A 25,155-nucleotide genomic window follows, 5' to 3' on the forward strand; every position below is an offset into this window, starting at 1 on the left:
AAAGAATATTTGAAATGTTCCCAACACAAAAAAAGATAGATGTTCAAGGTGATGGATACCCTAAATTCTCTGATTTAATTACCACACATTGTATGCATGTATCAGAATATCACATGCACCCCACAAATATGTACAAATATTATATATCAATAAAAAATTTTAAAAGAAGAAAAAAAAGAACAACGAGTTCCAGGAAACCAGTAGAAGGATGGCCAACATCCTTACTCTAAAGGCTGAATTTTTTCTTTTCCTAACAAAGACTATATTCTTTTAGGATGGCAGAATGAAGAGCTTCTGTCACCCTCAGCTCTCCTGGAAAATGTTCTAATGTTGCTGCAATGACACCATAAGTAAATAATTTCAAGAATATGTGTTCAAATATTAGATTTGAACCACCATGTTGGCCCAGGCAAGAATGTTAAAAATTAAGTCCTGGTCAAATCTCTTGTGGCTGGAGTCAGAATGAGAAATTGAGTGGGTGTCTTGGTCAAAAATAAAGAAGGGCTAAAGTTCAGAAACTAGAACAAGCCATTTACTTTCTGTGTTAAGAAAATCTCTGAGAAATAATCCAGTGTTGAACTAGAATGTCTCTGAAATTGAGAGACAAAAAAGCACTGAGTAGTTCTGTTCTCTGCTATGGTGCATTCAAAAACGATCTCCAGGTTTTACGGGAGGACCCATGATTTTAAATACCTTTGCCCTTTTCTTTTACCCATGTGACTGCCTGTCAAACCTGAGATACCCCCAAAATTCCCATCTACAATGTCTTTTCCCATCAGTAACAGAAAATGGAATTTAGGGCCAGTATATAGGGTGACACTGCTGTGGCTGACAAATTATCTGTGCCCAAAATCTGTTGTGAATGCCAATTGAGTGCCATGTTAATTTTCTATGAAAGGGGCTGAAAGGGTACTGAGTTTAAGTTGTACAAAAGTTTTGAGAGAGACAGAGTATTGTGTATAGGTACACAGCTGGTTTGACTGCTTAATGAATAGGTTCACTAAATTTGGCTTTTAAAAGGCCAATTCCATCAACTGCTAAATGGACTGGACATAGAAGAACCTGCTTAGTCCTAGGATTATAGAGCTGATAAGTGGATGACATTTAGAGATCATCTATTAACACGCACACATTTTCCAGATGGCACCACTGAGGATCTGAAATGGGAAATGACTTGACAAATGCCATATGGGGGGTCATGGCAGAATTGGTGGGGAGTCTCTTGATTTCCCATTTAGTGTTTCTTCCTTGGTAAGCATATAAGAAACCACACTGCCTCATCAATCTGTGCACTGATAAAGATTCTAAAGTCATCATCCATCTATTCATCCATCCATCCATCCATCCATCCATCCATCCATCCATCCATCCAAAATAGCATTTATGAGCATCTTTTCTCTTCTGGGTATTCTGCTGGGTCCTGGGTACAAGAAAAAGATGCCATCTGTGTCTTCAAGATGCAGATCACACAGTATAGTGCAGTAAGTGTCCTGCTGAAGTTTTGCACAGGTTCTCATGGGAACATGACTGAGAGAAGCTGAAAACTAACGAGAGAATCAAAGACAGCTATACAGAAAATCTGACACCTTTGTTAAGTCTTGGAGCACAAGAAGTAGTAGTCCCCTAATTTTGTTCTTCTTTTTCAGAATTGACTCTTTGAGTTCCTTGCCTTTCCATATACATTTTAGAGTTAGCGTACTGATATCTACAAAAGCACAAATAACCCACTTTTCCTGTGAGGTACATAGTAATGTTCACTGTTTCATTCTTGGTTTTAGTAATTTGAGTCTTCTCTGATTTTTCTTGGTCAGTCTAGCTAAAGGTTTGTCAGTTTTGTTGATCTTTTCAAAGACCTGACACTTGATTTCATTGATTTTCTCTATTGCTTTTCTAGTATTTATTTCATTTATTTCCACTTTAATCTTTATTATTTCCTCCCTTCTCCTTGCTTTGGGCTTAATTTGCTTTTCTTTTTCTAGTTTCTAAAGATGGACATTTAGGTTGCTGATTTTAGATCTCTCTTCTTTTTTAAAGGCATTGACAACTACAGATTTCCCTCTAAGCACTGTTTTACCTGCATCCTATAAATTTTGGCATGTTGTGTTTTCATTTTCGTTCATCTCAAAGTATTTTCAGATTTCTCCTGTGGTTTGTTTATTTGATCCATTGTTTAGGTAGGAGAAAGTTGTTTAATTTCCACATATTTATTAACTTTTCGAATGTATTTTGTTATGAATTTCTAACATCATTTCATCATGGTCAAATAACATACTTTGTATAATTTCAACCTTTTAAAGTGTATTGAGACTTGTTTTATGACCCAACATGTGGTCTATCTTGGAGAAAGTTCCACATGCATTTGAGAAGAACGTGTATTCTGTTGCTTTGGGCAGAGTATTCTATAGATGTCTGTTGGGTCTAGTAGTTTATAGTACTGTTCAAGTCCTCTATTCCTTGTTGATCTTCTATCTAATTGTTCTGTCCACTGTATACAATGAAGTATTTAAGCTCTCATAATTATTGTTGGATTGTCTATTTTTACTTTAACTCTGTCAGTTATTGCTTCATAAAGTTTGAGGCTCTGTTGTTAGGTGCCTGTATGTTTATAGCTGTTATGTCTTCTTGTTGGATTTGGCTTTTTTATTGTTTCAACATGTTCTGTGTGCCTAGATACTGCATTTTTTGAATCTGTGCATGATGTTATCATTGGAAATTTTATCCTAATGCCTGAGTACTGTTCACTATCCTCATCATTAACAACTTACTATATTGTTTTTTGAACCAATCGTTTAAAGGCGTGTGCACAACAACATTTAAAGCTTGCCCTTGTGAATTCATACCCCCAGGAAGAATGACTAAATCTGTTTTAAATGTCTTTGTCCTCTTTCTTTACTGATTGTGTCAGGTGACCTTTCTTAGCATTCCAAACCAGCTGGCTGAAGTTATTTTAGGCTAACTTGTTTTCCTGAAATAGTACTGTTTGCTCAAAATAAAGTATTTGAGAAAGCCTTTTACAACATGAAAGACCTCAAGCAGATTCAAATATAACCCATCTCCCTCTCATTCAAGAATTAATTTTAGGAAAAAAAGCTTGCCTAATATTCAAGTGTGCAGTCTCCAGCTGTATTTGCTGTTTGTTTTTATTCTACTTCATATAGAGGTTCAGCTGATCACACACCATGCTGTATCTACTCCTCCTCCTCTGGTTTTCTGATGCTTTGAAAGTCACCTCCGACCCCTGAGGCACTGGAGCTTCCCAGTGCAAAGTCCTGGTGAGTAGCATGTGGGTTCCAGCAAGACATGCAGTTGATGTCTAAGCCTCAGGAGGATGTCGGCTGGGCCTCCTGATCAACACTCCATCCAAACTTTGTCAGATAACTAACAGGCTTGGTCAGTTAAGCAGGAGGCTTGCGAAGCAACAGAAGCATAGCCCTGTTCTCCATAAAGATTAATTATCTTCAGGACACCAAAGAGGTGCGGGTCATTCAAGGACAGAATCACCATTCCTGGCCCCATTGCTCCTTGGCTCTGGGCCACTGGGTCTGAACCCTTTGAAAGGCATTTTCAGAGCCATGTGTTTAGGAGAAAAGCCCATCTGTACACTCAAACTCACACACACACACACACTCACACTCACATAGTGGTTGGTGTTCTTCATGGAGTCCTAGAATCTCAAGGCTGGCAGGGCCAAGACATTCTCTCAGTACATAACCAATGGCTCCTTCTGTTGCATTCACATGGAAATGTGGCTAGGGCCAAAGATACAGGCTTATTTTTCAATGTGTGTATCCAAACGTGACTGAGAAATGCACATTTTGAAAAACCAGACCATCTGGCTTTAAAATACATATTGAAAGTAAGAGTGCCAGTGAGGTTGTCAACTACACACTGTGTTCAGGACTTCTGATTTACTGACTCCCGCTTGTCCTGATTTTGCATCTCTCCTGCTTTCAATCATCATTCTCCCTCTTTAGGAGAGCAACAGGCAGAAATGAACACGTTTTGCCTGAATTAAAATAACAAAACCAAAACCAAAAACCAGACTCAAAGAGACTTTGTACCTGTGAATTAGAGCCTGGGAGTTAAAAGAGGAGGTAAGCTTAGCTTGTGTAATCCCAAGAGATAAAACAGGCTAATGGAAATCACTTAAATTCAGACCTCTGTTAGAACTTTCTATTGGCAAAAGTGTCTGATAAAATAATGGATTGCTTTGGGAAGTAGTAAGCTGCCTGTTTCTGGAAACACTGAAATATGACCTCGACAATCATTCATTAATTCATTATTTAGCAAATATATCTATTTGGAGCCCTACTGTTCTAGACTTTGTTATAGGAGCTGGGGATATACCTGTGAACAAGTTAGGCATGGGCCCCAATCTTGTGGAGTTTCCATTTTAGTGGGGTTGAGGATGCACATGATAAACAAGGAAACCAAAATATTTCCAAATCGTGGATTGTGATAAATGCTGTGAGGACATAGACAGGCTCCTCTGGTAGGGGGTAAAAGGCAGCCCAGCTTCTTCCATTTGCAGGATGGTTTAGATGGGAATTGAGCATCCCCTTGGATGTTTGTTTCCCAATGATTCTGAGAAAGTGAGTCTATGACTCAGTGTGGGAACTTCTTAATGATATTGACACCCAGGAATTCAAGATAACCAGGAAATTTGGGATTTAGTTACTTGGAAGGTTGATGAAGTGCAATAGTCGACTCTCTATACAAAGGAGCCAGCTCCTGGAAAACAGCAGGATTCTTCTTTACTTTTAGTTTTCAGTCCAGGTTGGACTTCACTGTTTTTTGGCCAAAGGTCATCATATTGGTTTTTAGCAGAAAGAGTCAGATTCAAAGAACCAGCCTGATATCTGGATTTCTTCTAAAAATCTCCTTTCAAGAATTGGCCCAGATGCAGGCCTTTTTGGTTCCACCATCTACACCTGGTATTGGAGGGGCGGGGGTGAGGATGGTGTTCATCCTACACTAATCTTTGCTTAGTCTGAAGTTTCTGTTTTTGTTTTCTTTGGGTTAACATTTAAAATGAGGATTAAAAACAAAATAAAACAAAACATATTTCCGGTATTCCTTGGAAAAGCTGAAGATCTTTCCATAAATGTTCTCAAAATGTGGTAACATCACCTGCAGAGATACAGTCACAGCCTCCTTTAGATATAGTTATAGGCTCTTCAGTTCACCATAGTGTCTATGTAGCCCAATTCATTCATTTCTGTGACCTGCTTGGCCATGGAAGGTGTTTGAGTTTTTGACTACTATTCTGTGAATTTCAAGGCCTGGAAAGTGGGAATGTTGCTTAATGATCAATCCTTTCTGATTCAGTCATCTTGTCAATTCAAAAAGAAAGGGTGCTGTCAAAACTTAAATTTTCAGAGCTGAAAAGGCTGTTAAGGAACCGCTTTCCACCCCAAGTCCAAATCTCTGTTGTGTTCATGGAGAAACTGAAGCCCAAAGAAGACACTTAGCCATGGGTACAAACTGAGTTGGTGACATCACTGTCACTAATCAGGGCATTGTCCATATACAGAAATTCCATAGTAACCATTACACTGAATTGAATCTAAAGCAACTTAAGAACAGATTTCCATACCTTGCATGATTTTTTTCTTTTCCTTCTTAAAGGCATTGGAAATAAAGAAAGAAAAAGAAGGAAATTCTGTGTTTATTGTCAAGCGCATCTCAATTTTTATTAGCAGCCTGAAAAAAATCTTACAGATAAAAATATCTGAATGTTTCACTCTAATCATTATCTTATCAATCTGCGCTTATCATTTAATCTGAAAACCCAAGAACAATCTTAATCCCTTCTGCAGAGGTCTCAGGGGTGCTGAAGTTGATAAGGACATTAAAGTCTCTTCATGTATTGCTAGGCGCTGGAAAGGAAGAGACTCTCAATACCAATGTAAATGTCCTTTGCATACAGAGGGTCCCGTAGACTTGGGTTCTCATCCTTCATCTTTCCAGGTTTTCAACTAAGATAAGGGAGATGGCTTTCAGAGGTTCCCGAAGGCTCGCTGGTGAAGAGTGAGTTGCTAGGGGAACAAAGTGTGATTCCAGGAGGCTGGGTAATGCTGAGACCCATTAATAATAATAACAACAATAATTTTTAAAAAGCAGCTACATTTGTTGAGCTTTTACCAAGTGTCAAGAACTATTCTCAGTGAGTTCCATTTATTATGCCATTTAGTTCTTCCAACAACCCTGTGAAATATGTACTATTACTATTTCCACTTGACAGATGAGGAAACTGAGGTGCTGAGAGGCTAAGGGACTTGTCCAGGGCCTCACAACTAGACGTGTTAAAGCTGGGATGTGGCTCCTGTCTCTGCAACCCAAATGTTTCACCACTTCTATTATTTCAAGACAATTCTAGAGGCAAAATGCACATTTCTAATATATTTCTCAATATATTATTTGGAATAGATGAAGCCTCTTAACTCCTCACTTTCTAGATTTATGTAGCTCAATACCCTAGTCACTAGCCACATGTGGCTGAATTTAAAATAATTAAAATTTTGTAAAATTAGCCATCTAGAACTCAATCACATGAATCACATTTCATGAGTTCAAAAGCCACATATAACTAGTGTCTACCTTATTGGACACTGAAGACATAGAACATTTCCATCATTGCTAGAGGTTCTACTGGAAAACATCGTTACAGATGAAAAAAAAATCAGGACTCAGGCAAAGGGACTTGTCCAAAGACATGCAGTGAGGTCCAGGATTTGAAAAATGCATAGCTCAGATGCCATGTTTTAGTCCTTTCCTTGGTCTTTTTTGCCTGCCTCCTGCTCATCTCTTTTTTGTCTCTGCAATTAGATTTTAAGTTTGTGAAGGACAGGTAGCATATTCTTCATTTCATTTGTGAACCACACTCCAGCTGCCCAAACCTACCCCCTTCCAGGGCAGAGCACACAGTAGGGCTTTCATCAACCCTCTTGCCTTTCCTTTCCCACTCCTCACTTTTAAAATGGCAGTGGGAGATCTGGCAAGTATCAAGCCTCAGGTTTTAAGTAAAACATGTTATTATAATTTATTTTTTTTTGAGCTGGCATAGTTAATTGCATAAGGCAGAGAGATGTTTTTTATTTGAAGGCCTCTGAGGACTAATATGTTTGGTGACGGGAGCAGGGGAGGGGAGACCTGTACTGTTTACCTTTCTTGAGGTAAGATTGAGGGTAGCGTTCATGGAGAGCTGGGCCTTGAGGACCTGAGTGCTTGCTTGGTCTTGTAAGAACCTTAACCAGAGACATAGTTAAGTGTATGAACCCTGGAGACCCAAAGACCTGGGCTGCTGCTGCAGCTTTAGCAGATAACAGCTGTGTAAGCCTGGACAATTTATGCAAACTTCTGAGCTTGCATTTTATCATTTATAAAGTGTGGTTTGATCGTGTAGTGTTAGGAAGCACCTTTGCAATAACCCATGTAAAATACCTGGTAGCCACAACTATTTTCATCACCTCATTTATTTATTACTTATTTATTATTGTCACTTTCACTAGACTGAAAACTCTTGAAGCACAGAGCCTATGTCCATCTTGTTCACTGTTGTACCTCAGGGTGCAATTCCCAGCCCCATGGTAGATAATAAATATGTGTTGAAGCAATGAAGGGATATCATAGTCTCAGAAAAGAAGTCTGTGTTGTAAAGAAACTTAAAGGATTGTGGTTTGATTTCCTGTTGGATGCATAAATTTTCATTACAAACACCTTTGTCAAGTGGTTGTCTGGGCACTGCTTTAACACCTCCAGTGACAGTGAGCTCACTACCTTATAAACCCTTTTCATCTTGGACCTCTCCATTGGGCTTAAGGGCAATCCCTCATGCCTGGCTGAGACAAGAACAGGAAGTGTCAACGCTTCTTAGGTGCACCGTGCTATGTTGATCAGTCACCCAAATCTCTTAGCCTTTGTAGAAACGGGGCTGCAACAAAATAAGTCTGTAGCCACTCTGTGGAGTTTCATGGATATCACTGGGGGTGGGGAGAGAAGTGAAAAAATGAACCTAGAGAATCTGGCTATAAAACACATTACCTGCATTTATGGTTCTTGTGCCCCAAGGCCTGGGATAAAGTGAAGAAGGAAAAACATTCCACTCTGGCTCTCAGTGACCCCTAAAAGAAACCCCCCATGGAGTCATTTAGGATAGTAATTTGAGTATAAACTCAAGCATACATTTCTAGCCTTCCCTCCATAAACTCAGGAGTCTCATGATGATCGGCACCAAATTGCTTGAAAATGTGCCCCAGACCCTTCCAGATGAGGGCTGGGCTCAAAGATATAAAAAGTTAAGGGCATGTTGCTATGGCATTAGCATTAAGGGAGTAGACACGAACCTCAAACTGTGCACAGAAAATATATTCTCTCCGTATGCCCTCTCCATGAAAAACCAAGCCAGCAAAGTCATTAAAATGTCAGACAAAGAGCCAGGTGGGAAAAATGCATGTTTAAAAGTAAACATGTAGCCTGTGATAATTGTGTCCCTTGAAAAGGTAAAGATGGGGGAAAGAAAGAAAAAAAAAAACTTGGAATAAAAAGAAAGGCAGGGAGAATATGGGGCTGCACAGCTCCTTCCCCTTTATTCTTCATAATCTCAAGAAATGGCATCACCGTCCACTCAGTTGCTTTAGCAAAGCACCTAAAAGTCAGCATTCCCCTTTTTTTGTGATTAGCTCCCTGTACTGAATCAACTAGCAGATCGTAAGTCCAGACTTAGCTCCAAAACATTAGATTGAAACATATTAAGTTGACAAATTTATACTTTCTTTGACATACAAAAAATGTCAATTCCATATGATTCAACCTAATTAAATCTCAAATCAGCTCTTTTTTCAGTCTCTGCTGCCACCATCCTGGTTCAAGCCACCATCAATACTTGCTTGATCTATGTGGTAGTCTCATAGTATGCCTCCCTGTTCTCACTTTTGACCTCTTTCAGCCCTGTATTCTAACCTTAGAAGGTAAAGTAGACCATGCCCATCTCCTGCTTAAAATATCTCAGTGTTCAATCTGATAAAAGACCTACATACCGAAAACTACAAAGCATCGCTGAAAGAAATTAATGATTTAAAGAATTGGAGAAATTGTGACTGTAATCCCAAGTTATCGGAAGGCTGAGCCCAGAGAATCACTTGAGCCTGGAAGGTCAAGTCGTCAGTGAGCCACGATTGTAGTACTGCACTCCAACCTAGGCAACAGAGCAAGACCCTATCTCATAAAAAAAATTGAAAAAAACAAGCAAGAAAAAAAGAAATGGAGAAATATACCACATTCATGAGTTAGAAGTCTAAATATTCTTTTCTTCAAGTTGATCTATAGATCTTTAAATATAGATTTAATACAATCCCAATAAAAACTCTAGCAACCCTTTGTTTTGCAAAACTGACAAGTTGATTTTAAAAATTTACATGGAAATGCAAAGGGCCTAGAAAAGCCAAAACAACTTTGCAAAAGAACAAAGTGAAGAATTAACACTACTTGACTTCAAGCTTTCTTAGAAAGCTACAGTAATCAAGAAAGCATAATATTGATGTGAAGGTAGATAAATAGTTGAAGGCAATAGAATACAGAGCCCAGAAATAGACCCATAAATAAAAGAACAACTAAAAGAAAGATGTAAAGGCAATTCAGTGAAGAAAGTATAGTCTTATTAACAAATGGTGGTGAAACAACTGGACAGTTATATGCAAAAAACAGAGAAAATATTATTAAAATGAAGGAAATTATAAAAGAGAGCCAAATAGAAACTCGAAGCTGAAAAATAGAATAACTAAATTTAAAAAATTACTAGATGGCTTAACAGCAGGCTTGAGCAGGCTGAAGAAAGAATCAGTGAACTTGAAGATAGGACATTTGAAATTACTGAGTCTGAGAAGCAGAAAGAAATAATGAAGATAGGTGAACAGAACCTAAGGGACTTATGGAGCACCATCAAGCACATCAACGTAGGCATTATGGGAGTCCTAAAAGTAGAAGAGAGAGAGGAAGGAACAAAGAGAGCTTATTTGAAAAAAAAAATGACTGAACATTTTCCAAATTTGAGGAAATAAATGGACATACACAGTCAAAGGCTCAATGAATTCCAAGTAGAATAAACTCAAAGAGGTCCACACCTAGACACATAATCGAACTGTTGAAAAACAAAAACAAAGAGAGATTCTTGAAACAGCAAGAAAAAATTGATTTTCCATGTACAAGGGATTCTTAATAAAATTATTAACCTATTTCTCGGCAGAAAACTTGGAGGCCAGAAGGCAGTGAAACGATACACCTACAGTGCTGAAGAAAGATAAAAACCTCTTAACCAAGAATTGTACATCAAAATGGCAAAAATGTCCACCAAAAATGAGGGTAAGCTCCCCAACAGCACTTGGGTTTTCCTATTTAGAGGTGGTACTGAGAGACAGGACTAGGTGGATTTCCCAGGCCGACTAAGAATCCCTAAGCCTAGCTGGGAAGGTGACCGCTTCCAACTTTAAACATGGAACTTGCAACTTAGCTCACACCCGACCAATCAGATAGTAAAGAGAGCTCACTAAAATGCTAATTAGGCAAAAACAAGAGGTAAAGAAACAGCCAATCACCTGTTGCCTGAGAGCACAGCGGGAGGGACAATGATTGGGATATAAACCCAGGCATTCGAGCTGGCAACAGCTACCTTCTTTGGGTCCACCCCCTTTGTATGGGAGCTCTGTTTTCACCCTATTTCACTATATTAAATCTTGCAACTGCAAAAAAAAAAAAAAAAAAAAAAAATGAGGGTCAAATTAAGACATTTCCGGATAAACAAAGGCTGACAGAAGTTATTACCAACAGGTCTGCCCTACATGAAATGCTAATGGAAGTCCTTCAGGTTGAAATGAAAAAATTCTAGATAATAACTAAAAGCCATATGAAAATAGAAAGATTTCTAGTAAGGGTAAATATATGGGCAAACAAAAATACAACTATTATTGTTATTTTGGTTCATAATTCTGCTTTTAATTTTTTATGGGATTTAAAAGACATACATAAAATAATTATAATTCTATGTTAATAAGTATACAATATATAAAGATGCAATTTATGACATCAATAACATAAAGTAAAGCAGTGACAGAACTGTAGAATTTTTGTATGTAATTGAAGCCAAGCTGGTGTTAACTCAAACTAGATTGTTATAATTTTAGGATGTTAAGGATAATCTCCATGATAACCACAAAGAAAGTATCTATAGAATATACCTAAAAAGAAATAAGAAGGGAATCAAAACGTGTTACTACAGAAAGTCGATTAACCACAAAGAAGATTCTAAAGAATGAAATGAGCTTCATCAACTGACTCCCACCCTATGCCTTGGCTCTCAGTTCCCAGTGGCTCATGCTGTATTTGGAGTTCAGCCCAATCTCTCTCTTCAACTGCAAGAAGCCCAATCTCTCTCTTCAACTGCGAGACTCTACTGAAGTGGTGCCTGTATCTATGGTCCTGAAAAAAGTCTTCCTCCCTATGGAAAAAAAGAAAAAGAGAAAAAAGAAGAAAATAAATGAAAGACAAGTGGCTATAAGACATGGAGAAGGCAAATAACAAAGTGGCATAAAGTAAGCCCTTTCTTATCAGGAATTACCTTATCTTTTTTTTTTTCTTTTTGAAAAGAGACAAGGTTTCACCATGTTGCTCAGGCTGGTCTCAAACTCCAGAGCTCAAGCAATCGGCCTACCTTGGCCTTCCAAACCTGTTGGCCTCCCAAACCTATAAACCTGTTGGGATTACAGGTGTGATCCACCACACCCAGCCTCAGTAATTACTTTAAATGTAAATGGATTAAACTCATAAATCAAAGGCATAGATTGGAAGAATGGATTAAAAAAAAGATCTAATTATATGCTGCTTACAAGAGACTCACTTTTGATCACAAATAGACTGAAAGTGAAAGGATGGAAAAAGATACTTCATGTCCATAGCAACCAAAAATGAACTGAGGTGGTTATATTAATATCAGACAAAGTAGAAAAAGAATCAATGAAACCAAATTAGTTCTTTGAAAAAAACTAACAAAATTGACAAGTATTTTGCTAGATTGACTAAGGAGAAAAGAGAAAAGTTACTAAAATCAAAAATGAAACTAGAGGTATTACTATTGATTTTATAAAAATTAAAAATACTATAATTGTATGCCAAATGGGTTAACCTAGATAAAATGGACACATTCCAAATTCCTACAAAAACACAACCTACGAAGACTGAATCATGAATAAATGGAAAATCTGTATAGACCTACAGCTAATGAAGAGATTGAATTAAGAATAAAAAACCTCCCCTAAAAGAAAAGCCCTGACTTTGCAAATGACTTCAACTGGTGAATGTAAAAGACTTCAACTGCTGGCTTCTATCAAACATGTAAAGATGAATTTATACCATTCCTTTTCAAATTCTCCCAAAAATTTGAAGAGGAAGGACACCCACTAGCTCAGTCAATGAAGCCATCATTACACTGATAAAAATGAGGCCAGACCAAAAAAATTATAAGAAAACTACAGATCCATATCCTTTATGACTATTGATGCAAAAATATTCAACAAAAGACTAGCAAACACAATTCAACAGCATATTAAAAGAGATATATATCTATATCTATATCTATATCTATATATACACACACACCAATAAATGGGGTTTATTCCTGGAATGAAGAGGGGTTCAACATATGAAAATCCACTTATATAATATACCACATTAACAGAATGAAGAGAAATAAACCACACTATCATATTAATTGATACAGAAAAAGCATTTGACAAAATTAAGCACCCTTTCATGATAAAAACACTCAACAAACTACTCAACATAATAAAGGCCATATATGAAAAACCCACAGTTGACATTATACTCAATGGTGAAAAACGAAACACTTTTCTTGTAAATCAGGAACAAGACAAGGGTGCCCACTTTTACCACTTCTATTCAACATAGTACTGAAACTTCTAGCCAGGGCAATTAGGCAAGAAAAAGATAGAAAAGATACCCAAACTGGACAGGAATAAAATAATTTATTCCTATTTGTAGCTACCAGGATTTTATATGTAGAAAACAGAAAAAATCCATAAGAACTGTTAGCATTAACAAATAAATTCAGCAAAATAGCAAAATACAAAGTGAACACAAATAATTAGCTGCATTTCTATAAACTAACATTGAATATCTGAAAAGAAATTCTGAAAACAATTCCATTTATAGTAGCATCAAAAACAATAAAATACAAAGGTATTAAATAAGGAGGTGAAAGACATAAAACCACAAAACATTGCTGAAAGAAGTTAAAACATAAATAAATAGAAATATAGCCCATGTTTATGAATTTTAAGACCTAATATTATTAAGCTGTCAATACTACCTAAAGCAATCTAGAGTTCCAGTGTAATCCCTACCAAAATTTCAATCTTGTTTTTTTTTTCAGAAATAGAAAAACCCATTCTAAAATTCATATGAAACCTGGAGGGATTCTGAACAATTAAAACAACCTTTAAAGAGAACAAAGCTGGAGAACTCCTATGTCCTGATTTCAAAACTTACTACAAAGCTTCAGTAATCAAAACAGTGTTGTAGTGGCATAAACACAGACATATAGACCAATGGAATAAAGCAGAGAGCCCAGAAATAGACTTTGGCTTGTATGATCAAGTGATTTCTGTCAAGGGTGCTAAGAAAAGTCAATGGGAAAAGGACTTTGTATTTTTAACAAATGGTGCTAGAAAAACTGGACATCCACATGCAAAAGAATGAAGTTGGAGTTTTCCTTTACATCATATACAAAAATTAACTCAAAATGTATCAAAGACCTAAATGTAAGAGCTAAAACTGTAAAACTATTAGAAGAAAATATGGGGAAAAGTCTTAAGAATATTGGGTTTGGCAATAACTTCTTTGATATAATACCAAAAGCACAGGCAACAAAATTAACAATAGATAATTTGGGCTTCATCAAAATTAAGACTTGTGCATCAAAGAACACTATCAACAGAATAAAAAGGCAACCCACAGAATCAGAGAAAACACTTTAAAATTATATATATATAATAATATATATTATATATAATATATAATAATATGTATATATTCAATATCCAGTACATATAAAGAACTCCTATCAACAACAAAATAACACAGTTAAAAAGTGAGCAAAGAACTTGAATAGACATTTCTCCAGAGAAGATATACAAAGGCCAGTAAGCCCACAAGAAGATACTAGACATTACTAATCATTAGGGAAATGCAAATCGAAACCACAATTAGATCCCACCTGATACACTTTGGGATGGCTATTATAAAAAAAAATACACAGAAAATATCCAGTGTTAGGGAGGAAGTAGAGAAGTGAGACTTTCTCTGCATTGCTGGCAGGAATGTAAAATCCATCCACTGTGGAAAACATTACATTGGTTCCTGAAAATATTAAGCATAGAATTACCATATGATCCAGCAATTCCACTTCTGAATATATGCCGAAAATAATTGAAAGCAGGGTCTGAAAGAGATATTTGTATAACCCTGTTCATAAAAACATTATTCACAATAGCCAAAGGAAAGAAATAACCCAAATGTCTATCATGGATGAGTGGATAAACAAAATGTGATATATACACACAACAAAATATTATTTAACCTTAAAAAGGAAGGAAATTCTGACATATACTGTAACATGGATGAACCTTGAATACATTAGGCTAAGTGAAATAAGCCAGTCACAAAGGATACATACCATACGATTCCACTTACTTGACTTACCGAGAGTAGTCAGATTCATGGACAGAAAGTAGATGGTGGTTGGTAAGGATGAAGAATGGGGAGTTGTTGTTTAATGGAAACAGTGTTTCAGGTTGGGGTGATGAAAAAATTCTAGAGATGGATAGTGGCGATGGTTGTATAATAATGTGAATATACTTATCACTGCATTGTACACTTAAAAAGGATTAAGATAGTAAGTCCTGTGTTATGTGTATTTTACCATAATTTTAAAAGCTAAACAATCTTACAAAGAAAAAAAATGCTTCAGTGGCTTCTCATCACACTAAGAATAAAATCCAGTTTTCTTACATGGACTGTGAGATCCTCCAGGATCTGGTCACTGCTGACCTTGCTGACCTCACCTGAAACCACTCCCTCTTTCATGCACTCTCCTTCAGCCACATTGGTTTTTTCTGTTCCCCCAACACATGAAGATTTTTCCTGCCTCAGAGTGTTTGCATTTGTTGTTTCCCCTGCCTGGAATACTCTTCTTCCAGACGACTCCATGGACATCTTCTTGTCTTTCAGGTGTCAATTCAAATATTATCTTATTTAAAAAAAAAAAAAACTTACCTGATGTACTAACTTAAAAACCACACACCTCAAGTTACTTTACCTTTCTTTCTACAAGTATTTTTTCCCTGTTTCATCACAGAACCCCGTTTATTTTCTTTAAGAAATTTATCACAAACTTTTATCACAAATTAAAAAATTTTATCACAAATTAAAAAATTATCCTCCATTTTTGGTTAACTTCTATTCATGGTACATATATTGTGATGATTGTTATGTGCTGGTATTATTCTGAGTTCAGGATTACACCCATAAAATCAACAAAATAAAATCAATTAATTCAAAATAGATCAAAGACCTAAATGTAAGAGCTAAAACTGTAAAACTCTTAGAAGAAAATATGGTGGAAAGGCTTACGAATATTGGATTTAGCAGTAATTTATTTGATATGATGCCAGAAGCACAGACAACAAAATTAAAAATAGATAAATAGGACTTCATCAAAATTAAAACTTGTGCATCAAAGAACACTATCAACAGAATAAAAAGACAACCCACAGAATCAGAGAAAATACTTTCAAATAATATATGTATGTGATAAGGGATTAACATCCAATACATATAAAGAACTCCTGTCAACAACAAAATAACCCAGTTAAAAAGTGGGCAAAGAACTTGAATAGACATTTCTCCAGAGAAGATATACAAAGGCCAACAAATCCACAAAAAGATGCTAGACATTACTAATCATTAGGGAAATGCAAATCAAACCACAATGAAATCCCACCTGATACCCTTTGGTATCAGTGGAAGGATGGAAGGATACAGGAACACAGGATTAATTAACAAAAATGTATTATGTTTGATTGTGTTAAATACTAAGGATAAAAATAAAACAGGGCCAAAACAGAGTGTGTTGGGGGTGTAGGTTTGCAATTTGCTTGTTATCTGATCTCCTCTAAAATGCAAGCCCCTGAGGGCAGGAACTTTCTCTCTTGTTTACATCCATTTTCCCAGTGTGCAGGATGACTTTCTTAATATTTAAAAATGAATCTTGTGAAGACCAACGATGATTCAGCTAGAACAAGGGGATCGCAGCAGGGGCGCGCCTGGAGGAGAATTGCTTATAGAGGGTGATCTCAACTCCCCCATTCATCCAGGAAACTTTCATCTAGCAGGTTCCAAGGGGGCTTTCTTTTCCTTTTTTTAAAAAAAAATTGTAAAAATACAAAACATAAAATGTATAATTTTAACCATTTTTAAGTGTAAAATTCAATGGTATTATGTTCACATTGCTGTGCAACTATCACCACTATCCATCTTTAGAACGTTTTCATCATCCCAAACTAAAACTCTGTACCCATTAAATACTCACTCTCCGCTCACCCTCTCCTTCAGCCCCAGTAACCATCATTCTACTTTCTGTCTGTGTCTTTGACTATTCTAGGTACCTCACATAAACGGCATCATGGAGTAGACATCCTTTTGTGTCTTGCTTATTTCACTTAGCGTAATGTTTTCAAGATCCACCCATATTGCAGCATATGTCCGAATTTCATTCCTTTTCAAGGCTGAATAACACATCATTGCATGTATATACCCAAGAGAGTTTCTTGACTATGTTAATATCCTTGGTCAGGTTTGTGAGCTATGAAGCTAGAAGAGCTAGATTACACACTCCTTGAGGATGAAGATCATGCTTGCCTTATTCATTGCATGGCCCCAGTGGCCATCACTGGCATAGGGTAAGTGTCCAATATATTGAGAGAGAGACAATATAGAGTACCTGGATCTGCTGTTGACTTTCTAGGAATTGCCCACATCAGTACTGTGAGTCTAACCAGGAAGAAATGTACAGAAACAGACAGATGTTTACACAATGCTGGACAGACCAGCAAGACCTGGAACTGACCTAATAATTCATAAAGATGGGATTTCCCCTGGGCCAAATGTGTTGTGGGTATTAGAGTCAGATGACCTGAGTTCACACCCTCCTACGGTACTAGCTGCTGTTCACCTCTCTGAGCCTCAGTTTTCTTATCTTTAAAATAGGAATATAATATTAATATTATCTGTCTCACAAGGAAGATTAAAATAGATAATTTATTTAAGGTGCTTACTGCCTTCACTTTCCTGTAAGTGGGGGCTGCAGAAGGGGAGGTTTCCCTGATGCTATTTGACTCCATCATGGAGAGACATATTGGGTGACCCTGATAGATCCCAGTGTATTTTCATTCAGTCACCACTCCAAACAAGATAAAACTGGGATGGATCAATTAGTCTCTCTCATCATGAAGGCAAAAGGAACACCAGGGGTGGGATGAGAAAGAAAAGTGGATTCTTAGGCTACTGGCAGATGTCTATGAAATGCACATGGTGCTGAATTTTGCAGAACTTTTTTTTCTTACTCTCTGTCCATTAAGAACTGTGTTATTCTTTCCTTGTCTTTCTCTTTCTCTAGCTTTTGCTCCAAGTTTAGGCTTCTTCTGTCCTTGCCTGTTCTGGGGTTCAGGTGAGGAAGTGTAACTGAGGCTGCCCCATGGTAGAGCCAAGGAGAACAGGATCAGGAAATACATCTGAGACATCATTGCAGACCTGGCCAGGCATGGACGCCCAGCCCGTGGAGTCGGGGACTAAACTAACTCGGAGCGGCTTCCCTAAGTCATGTTTACACTGTCACGCTGTGCAAATTGGAGAGTTTGTTTCCAGGAACATCTGGGAGGACCAGCTGGACACGTGTTTCCCTCCTCATTAATTTAGGCTCCTAATTAATCGTGCAAAACCCACACCAAATAAGCAGGAACCAGGACTGAAAATAATCATTAGGCCCCCCAAACACACACACATTTTAATGAGAACTTGGCCCAGGTGATTGTGCCTCTCTTGGCTCAGTACTGTGGCTACAGGCAGGGAGTTCAGCAGGGAGAAATACACAGAGACAGACAGAGACGTGCCCAATATGGGCATCAGAGAAGCTAGCAGACCTGAGGGCCTGGAGCCGACTTCCCAACCATTCATATAGATGGGACTTCCCTCAGGCGAACTATGCTGTGGGTAGTAGTCAGATGGTCGGAGTTCAAACCCTCCCTACAGTATTAGATCTTATTTGCCTTTCTGAGCCTCAGTTTTCTCATCTGTAAAATAGGAATATAATATTACCTGTCTCACAAGGTTATTGTGAGGATTAAATGAGATAATGTACTTCAGGTGTTTAGCTACTGAGCGCACTGTACACTCAGTGAGTGGTGGCCATTATTGTCACCACTGCTACTGATCATTATTCTTAATGATAATCTCTGATTATTATGATGAGTCACATTAAAAAAAGAAAATCAGAGAAATGTCGGAGACAAAGGATGACTGTATCAATACAACTTTAAATATATTTCTGTGACCTAGCTCATGGAAATAAGAATTCATTTCCTGCCTTTCTTTGTCCATAAGAACCCAACTGAGTGCATAGTTGTGATCATCTAACTCAAGGTACATCTCTCTTTTTTAAAAAATCTGATAGCATCCTGAATTAATGTTCCTCTCAGGCTTCAAAGTACCAGAAAAAGAAGTTATTGATGCATCCACATGGGCCGTGGCCATCCTGGTCAGAGCGAGGCAAGGCATTGGGAGGCTGGGAGCTCCATCATGCCTGATGAGTAGAGACTGGAAAATGCTGGGTTTTACAGCCTAATCACATGCTGAGGACAAGGCTTCCTGCTTCGAGGAGAAGCAGAGTTAAGAAGATTTATTGAAAGTATTCCAAGGGTGTCTTGAACATCAAACAGCTGTGAAAAGGGGACTGACGATTGAAGTACGAGGGTATCTGAAACCCACGGCTTATTCTCTTCGGTGGCACATGGGTTTATAGGAAAATATGTTTAGGCAGTATATTGATACTGTCCCCCTTTCCTTGATCTCCCCAAAGAAGACCTTCGAAAAGTAGTTTAGTGATGCGTTTGGAATACAATATGAGTAATGGCTCCCTAAAAGGCAAATTTGATCATGTCATTCCTGCCTGTTGAAAACTGCCCTTGAGAGAAAATGGGAACTCTTTGCTAGGCGCCCATGGTCCTGGGAGATCCGGCCCCAGTTTGCCTCAGCTCCTGGAAGATCTGCTTCCCGGCCATCCCCTCTCTAACCTCACCAAACTCCTTCCTGTTCCTAGAAATCGGCATACTCCAGCCTTTCACAAACTCTTTACCTCTGCTGGAGGCATTTTCTCTCCGGTCCTTCTTTGGCTGAAGGGCTCCCATCACTCAGGTTTTCGTGTCAATGTCATTTCCTGCAGGAAGTTGTCCTTGAACTTGAGTTTGGTTGGTTTCTCTCCTTGTCTACCCCCACAACACCTGGTGACAACCATGTTTATTGTCATTGCTTGCTGAATTGTCCACCTCACTTGTTAGATAAGAAGGATGAAGGCAAAGGCCATATGGGTTGTATCTATCTTTAACTCCATGTCTGGGACCATTGCAGGCACTCAAAACTAGACATTGGCTAAGTGTATGTGGGATGAATGAATGTCCAGCCTGACCTGCTGTTTCAAGATTTGACTCGAGGAAGATGGCAGAGTGACCTGGTGCTTGTTCTTCACCCACCCCATACACCTTGCTCTGCCTCTCTGTCCCAAGGCACCTCTCCACTCCTGCCACTGTGCTGTTGCTTAGCCCTCTGGGTGTAGAAGTCTGTTTACTTCCTGTCAGTGGCCTTGGTCCCTTTCCATCCTGGCCTGTGTCCTTGAGTAACCTCAAGTAATATTCCACCTTGCTGGACTCAGGGTCCTACCAGCAGAATTCTCTGTAGAGAAAAGAGTAGGACCTTGGAGGGTCCCTCACCACCACCCCTCTCCATTCATGGGTGAAGAATACTTTCTCTGCTTCTCCTTCCCCAGGAATGAGGCTGCAGCTTCCATAGGCAGACACTGGGATGCTATCTCAGATAAGCAGGAAAAGCAATCAACGTGAAAGCTTTAGAATTGATCAAAGCATGAAGGCTGCTCATATCTAGGTAGTGGCACAGAAGATGCCATGAAAAAAAGCCTATAAGGAATCTTCTGTGGCAAGCCAGGCAGATAAATCTGGCAACTTTATAAATTGTTATGCTTCTGGTTATAAATAACAGAAACCCCAACTCCAGGTGCCATAAACAATAAAGGTCATTTATTCACTCTTGTAATTGGAAAACATAGATACAGGTTTCAGGTAAAGCTGGATCCCATGGCTCAATGATGTCATTAAACACCCAATTTCTTCCTTGGGTTTGCAAGATGGCTTTCAGCGGCCCTTGAGGCTTCAGCTTCATTATTCATTTTGAAGGAGGAGGAGAGAGTACCTTGCTCCTGGCACTTCCAGACTGTGATCTGGCTTAAGCAGCTTGAGGCTTAAATCTGAACTTCAAACAATCGCTGTAGCCAGTGGGGAGGGAATATGCTAACTGCAAAGGTCATAGAAGTGAGGGGTGAAGCTGGCTTCTTTAGAACAATATGGATTTATTTCCAAGTGGAAATTGGAAAGGGGAAAGTAGGAAAGTATGTTAGAGAGGAAACTAAGCAATGTGCAACAGTGGACTGCTCAGGGGAATCAGAAGTGCTGATTTGGGCTGCTTCCTTTCATGCGATTAAGAGGGAAAAAGACTTAGCCGTCACATTGGTGGCAAAATGCACATACCAGGGAACTACAAATTTGCTCCAGCCTGGAGCAATCTTTTATTCTGGGAGAGGTTTATTTGGTAGATGGTTTGCAATCTCTCTTTGCCAACACTTGGGCGGGTACATGGTTGGGCTGAGAACAGATGCATGCAGGTGACTGTGCAATGCACTGTGTTGGAAGAAGTAAACTCTAGAGCCAAGAGCTGGCACCTTGCTCAGCCACTACGGTGGCCAGTTTCCCATTGTCTCTGTGTCAGGTGTGGCAGCATGAGTGTCTCTCCCATGACATTTCCTTGTAATCTGGACATTAATCCATGCTCAGTCAGAGTAATGCTAACCCACACAATGGACCTATAACAAACGTCTGGCCTTCTTGTTGTCACAGGTTATAGTGCACAATCCCATGTAAGAGCTTGTTTACTTATATGCAGTACACAGGTTTAACTTGGTTCAATGTACTGTGTTACAACAACCTAGCAATTTGCATGTTCTTCCTGATTATCTGGTAATTAAACCCAGTAAGTACAAACATACTGTAATTATCATGTAACCGACCATCTGGACGGAGAGTTGGAAATAACTATGTATTTACGCTATAGCTCTATGATAATTATGACGTAATGGAATGATCAGCCATGAAGGGGAAAGATTTGCAAGAGTCACGATTATGCTTTAACATGTTTTTAGCATTAATTCTAGCATTAATTTTCTAGAAACAGCCGGAAATGTAAGGCAACTTGACTGATGAATCCCATCCGGGTGGAGGCACCAAAGGCGTTAAGAACAGCCAATAGGGACTGACACCTGAGCAGGAAGTAAATGTGCCCACTCATTTATTCAGATTTTGTTTATACTTCATTGGACAACACTAAGCATTTGTTTATTTGAACTGTTCTCCCTTTTGCATGAGAGTTATCAGTGCCTGTAAGTAAATGATAATGGGTTTTAGGTTTTGTTGGTATATTTTTTTATAGATCTTAGATTCTTGGAGGATGAAATAGGGTATTCAACCACAGAAAAAGTTTTAATATAGTAGCTTTTGTACTGTTGTAAAATTATTTGTAAAAATGCACTTACCCCAGCCGGGCGTGGTGGCTCACACCTGTAATCCCAGCACTTTGGGAGGCCGAGGCGGGTGGATCATGAGGTCAAGCGTTTGAGACCAGCCTGGCCAACATAGTGAAACCCTGTCTCTACTAAAAATATGAAAAATTAGCTGGGCATGGTGGCAGGTGCCTGTAATCCTAGCTACTTGGGAGGCTGAGGCAGGAGAGTCACTTGAACCTAGGAGGCGGAGCTTGCAGTGAGCCAAGATCATGCCTCTTCCAGCCCGGACGATAGTGCAAGACTCTTATCTCAAAAAAAAAAAAAAAAAAAAAAAAAAAGCACTTGCCCCTTTGGATAGAACCACAAGCAATATTTTGACAAGTGAATGTGCTAAACAAGAAGGCTCATTGTACTTCAACTGTGATGCATACATACGAGGATAAAAAGAAAATAGTGTCTGGTGTATAAGAGAGTGGCCAATAGATGCTAAAAATAACAATAGCAAATAATAATACAGTAGGGTTGCATCATGTGAACTCCTGTATTATGAGACTTGAACTAAAGTCTCATAATTTATATTATGTGTTTATATTAAATCTAGGATATTATCAAGGTAAGGTGATCATTTCATATACCACAAGGAAGAAAAAAGCCCCCAAATAAATATCATGTTATGTTTTCCTATTATTAGAATTTTAAAATTGTTTCTCCAAAGAATTCTTATAGTTAGACATGTATTTATATATATATATAATATATATATAAATATATATACTCCTCTTGTACAAACATAAAGGAGAAATAAATCGATAAGGCATTTTTTATCTTCACATTCAGAAAACATCTGAATGTGAAAAACATCTTCACATTCAGAGGCTACCTTTTTCAAATCACTTTTTGAGTTGAGTTTTCCATGTCTGTATTCTCCATACAATATTGTCCCCTATGCCAGGGTGCACTGGTAATTCAGCAATTCTTAAAAGAGTGCTTAGCTATTGTCTCTGGCATTTTCTTCCCAGGCAAGTACAGCCATCCCACAGATTATACAGCATTATTTGTGGCTTAATCATTTGTGACGGTTCACAAATTAAGTAAGATTTTGAAAGATTTCCTTCACTCTGACAATATTTATATAAATATTTCTATAAATAAAAGGCATACATCTAGTAAAGCATAATAACCTTTTTTTGGTCACAATGACTCAAGATTCCTTCAACATGAGTCAGGCAACAGAATCTTGATTGAAATGGATTATAAGTTAATGAAGCTTTATATATAGGATTGGTATTTTAGATATTTTCTATTACTTCTCATACTTTTACTTAGTACCATTCTTTTAATTCTTGTTTACAACTTACTGTTGGTCCTAATAACTGTATTTTTGTTAAATTTGTGCAGAGATAAGAATCTTAATCAAGGCTATCTAAACCTCTCTTCATCACCTCAAATGAGGGAGATTTGGATTTCCTTCTTCTCCACTTAAATTGGGCAAGAGTTTCCTAAGAGCTTCCCAGAAATGTTTTAGAATAAATTAATGAAAAGTTTAAAATTAACTCAAGAAAGATTAATCAAAGAAGAAACATTTATTAAAGCCATAAGACATAGTTCACATGTGTTAGTTGTTTTTTGAGATGTGTATCCCTTGCCTTCTACTCCCACCAAAAATGCCTGATTATTCTTTGGGAAATGTTTCTGTCTCCCATCTTTAATCATATGATGTGGGAGGGGTAGACTCCACCTCTGCTTCAGGGAAAGTCCTGATTGGTTCAATCTAAAGAGTGTATCCTATCTCCTTGTCCACAGTGATTGGTTCAGAGTTGGGCAAGTAGCCTAGTTTGGACGAATGAAAGTGAATCCCAGGACTTTTGCAAAACCAACTGGAAAGGAGTCTCTCTCTTCCTTTGGATAATGTGGGTTATAGTGTGAGGTCTGGAGCTGGTACAACCATTTTGCTAGCACCACAGAAATGCCTAGAGTTGCAAATAACTCTGCAGTTCCTGAGAATAAATTCTACATCACAAAAGGAAGGAGAGAGAAGAGATGAAAGAGGAGAGGAGAAGGGAGGGAGGGAGAGAGAGAGAGAGAGAGAGAGAGAGAGAGAGAGGAAGAAACTAGGTGCTTGATCACATTATTTCAACCACCAAATCAGCCCTATCTAAAGACAGAATTATTGCTGGACTTTTCAACAATATGAATGACATTCAGTAACATCTGTGTTATATAAAGCCACTTGAGAACTTTTCTTTCACTTATAGCAAAGCTCAAAACAAAACAAAACAAAAACTTTACTCTATTTTATATTTTAAGGAATTTATTTCATTTTAAACTTTTTAAATGTTTAACAATGCATATATATAAATATATATATTACTTTTAAACTATCTTAAAAATTATGTAGGAGAATCCAAGGACAGGGATGGAGTGGGGTCCCAGGAACTGACCGGAAACAGGAACTTAGAAGCTCCAACCAGCTGGTCCTCATGTCTGCTGCTTCTGCTGCAGGCTTTATTGTTCTCCCTTCTCACTCTGGCATCCTCTGGTCCACACTTGGTGACTTAGTCTCTCAGCAGTGATTCTAAATTTCCAGGAGGCAGATGTAATTGGACCATCTCAGGTCAGGAGTCAACCTCTGATCCAACACCTCTGGCCAGAATGTCAGGGTTGCAAAGCACCAAGTTGACATCTAGGCAACCCCTGAAGGTGGGAAGGCAGCTCTGGGTGGGGAGCGTGTTGGGAGATGCTCAGGCACCCCAGAAAGTGTCCATGCCTGGTGGACTGGAAGTCCCCTTATGACTTAGAGCTACAGTTTCCTTCTGTAAAATGGAGCTGCCAAACACAAGGATTGTCTTGGGTGGAAAATGAGAAAATGAACGGGAGCAGCTGCCATTGTGGGGTGTTGAGGATCATTTCACCTGCTCTCTTGTACAGCAGGCCCTCCAATAGCATCATTCTGTTCAATGTAATTTCATTATAACTTTGATGGGAAAAAATAGATTCCTTCAGGGGCCCCTATTTGTGTGGAGTCTGCACGTGTTCCCCATGTCTGCATGGGTTTTCTGCAGGTACTCCAGTTTCCTCCCACATCCCAAAGCTGTGCATGTGAGTTTCATTGGCATGTCTACACAGTTCTAGTGTGAGCGAGTATGGGTGTATGAGTGAGTGCTCTCTGCAATGGGATGACATCCTGG

At 38.3% G+C, this 25,155-nt stretch overlaps 1 long non-coding RNA gene across 2 annotated transcripts in view; it reads left to right on the top strand.

Moving 5' to 3' along the window:
* LOC144337941 (uncharacterized) overlaps positions 1-25,155 on the top strand; it is an 84,375-nt gene that overhangs the window by 21,369 nt on the left and 37,851 nt on the right. The window contains exons 1-2 of one of the 2 annotated variants that reach the window (XR_013411596.1): positions 3,157-3,272; positions 10,244-10,359. This is a non-coding gene — a long non-coding RNA (uncharacterized LOC144337941). Of the gene's footprint in view, positions 1-3,156; positions 3,273-10,243; positions 10,360-25,155 lie in introns of those variants that run through there. The other variant, XR_013411597.1, reaches the window with a different exon arrangement.

The sequence above is a fragment of the Macaca mulatta genome, chromosome 20 (assembly GCF_049350105.2).
Source record: "Macaca mulatta isolate MMU2019108-1 chromosome 20, T2T-MMU8v2.0, whole genome shotgun sequence".
NCBI lineage: Eukaryota > Metazoa > Chordata > Mammalia > Primates > Cercopithecidae > Macaca > Macaca mulatta.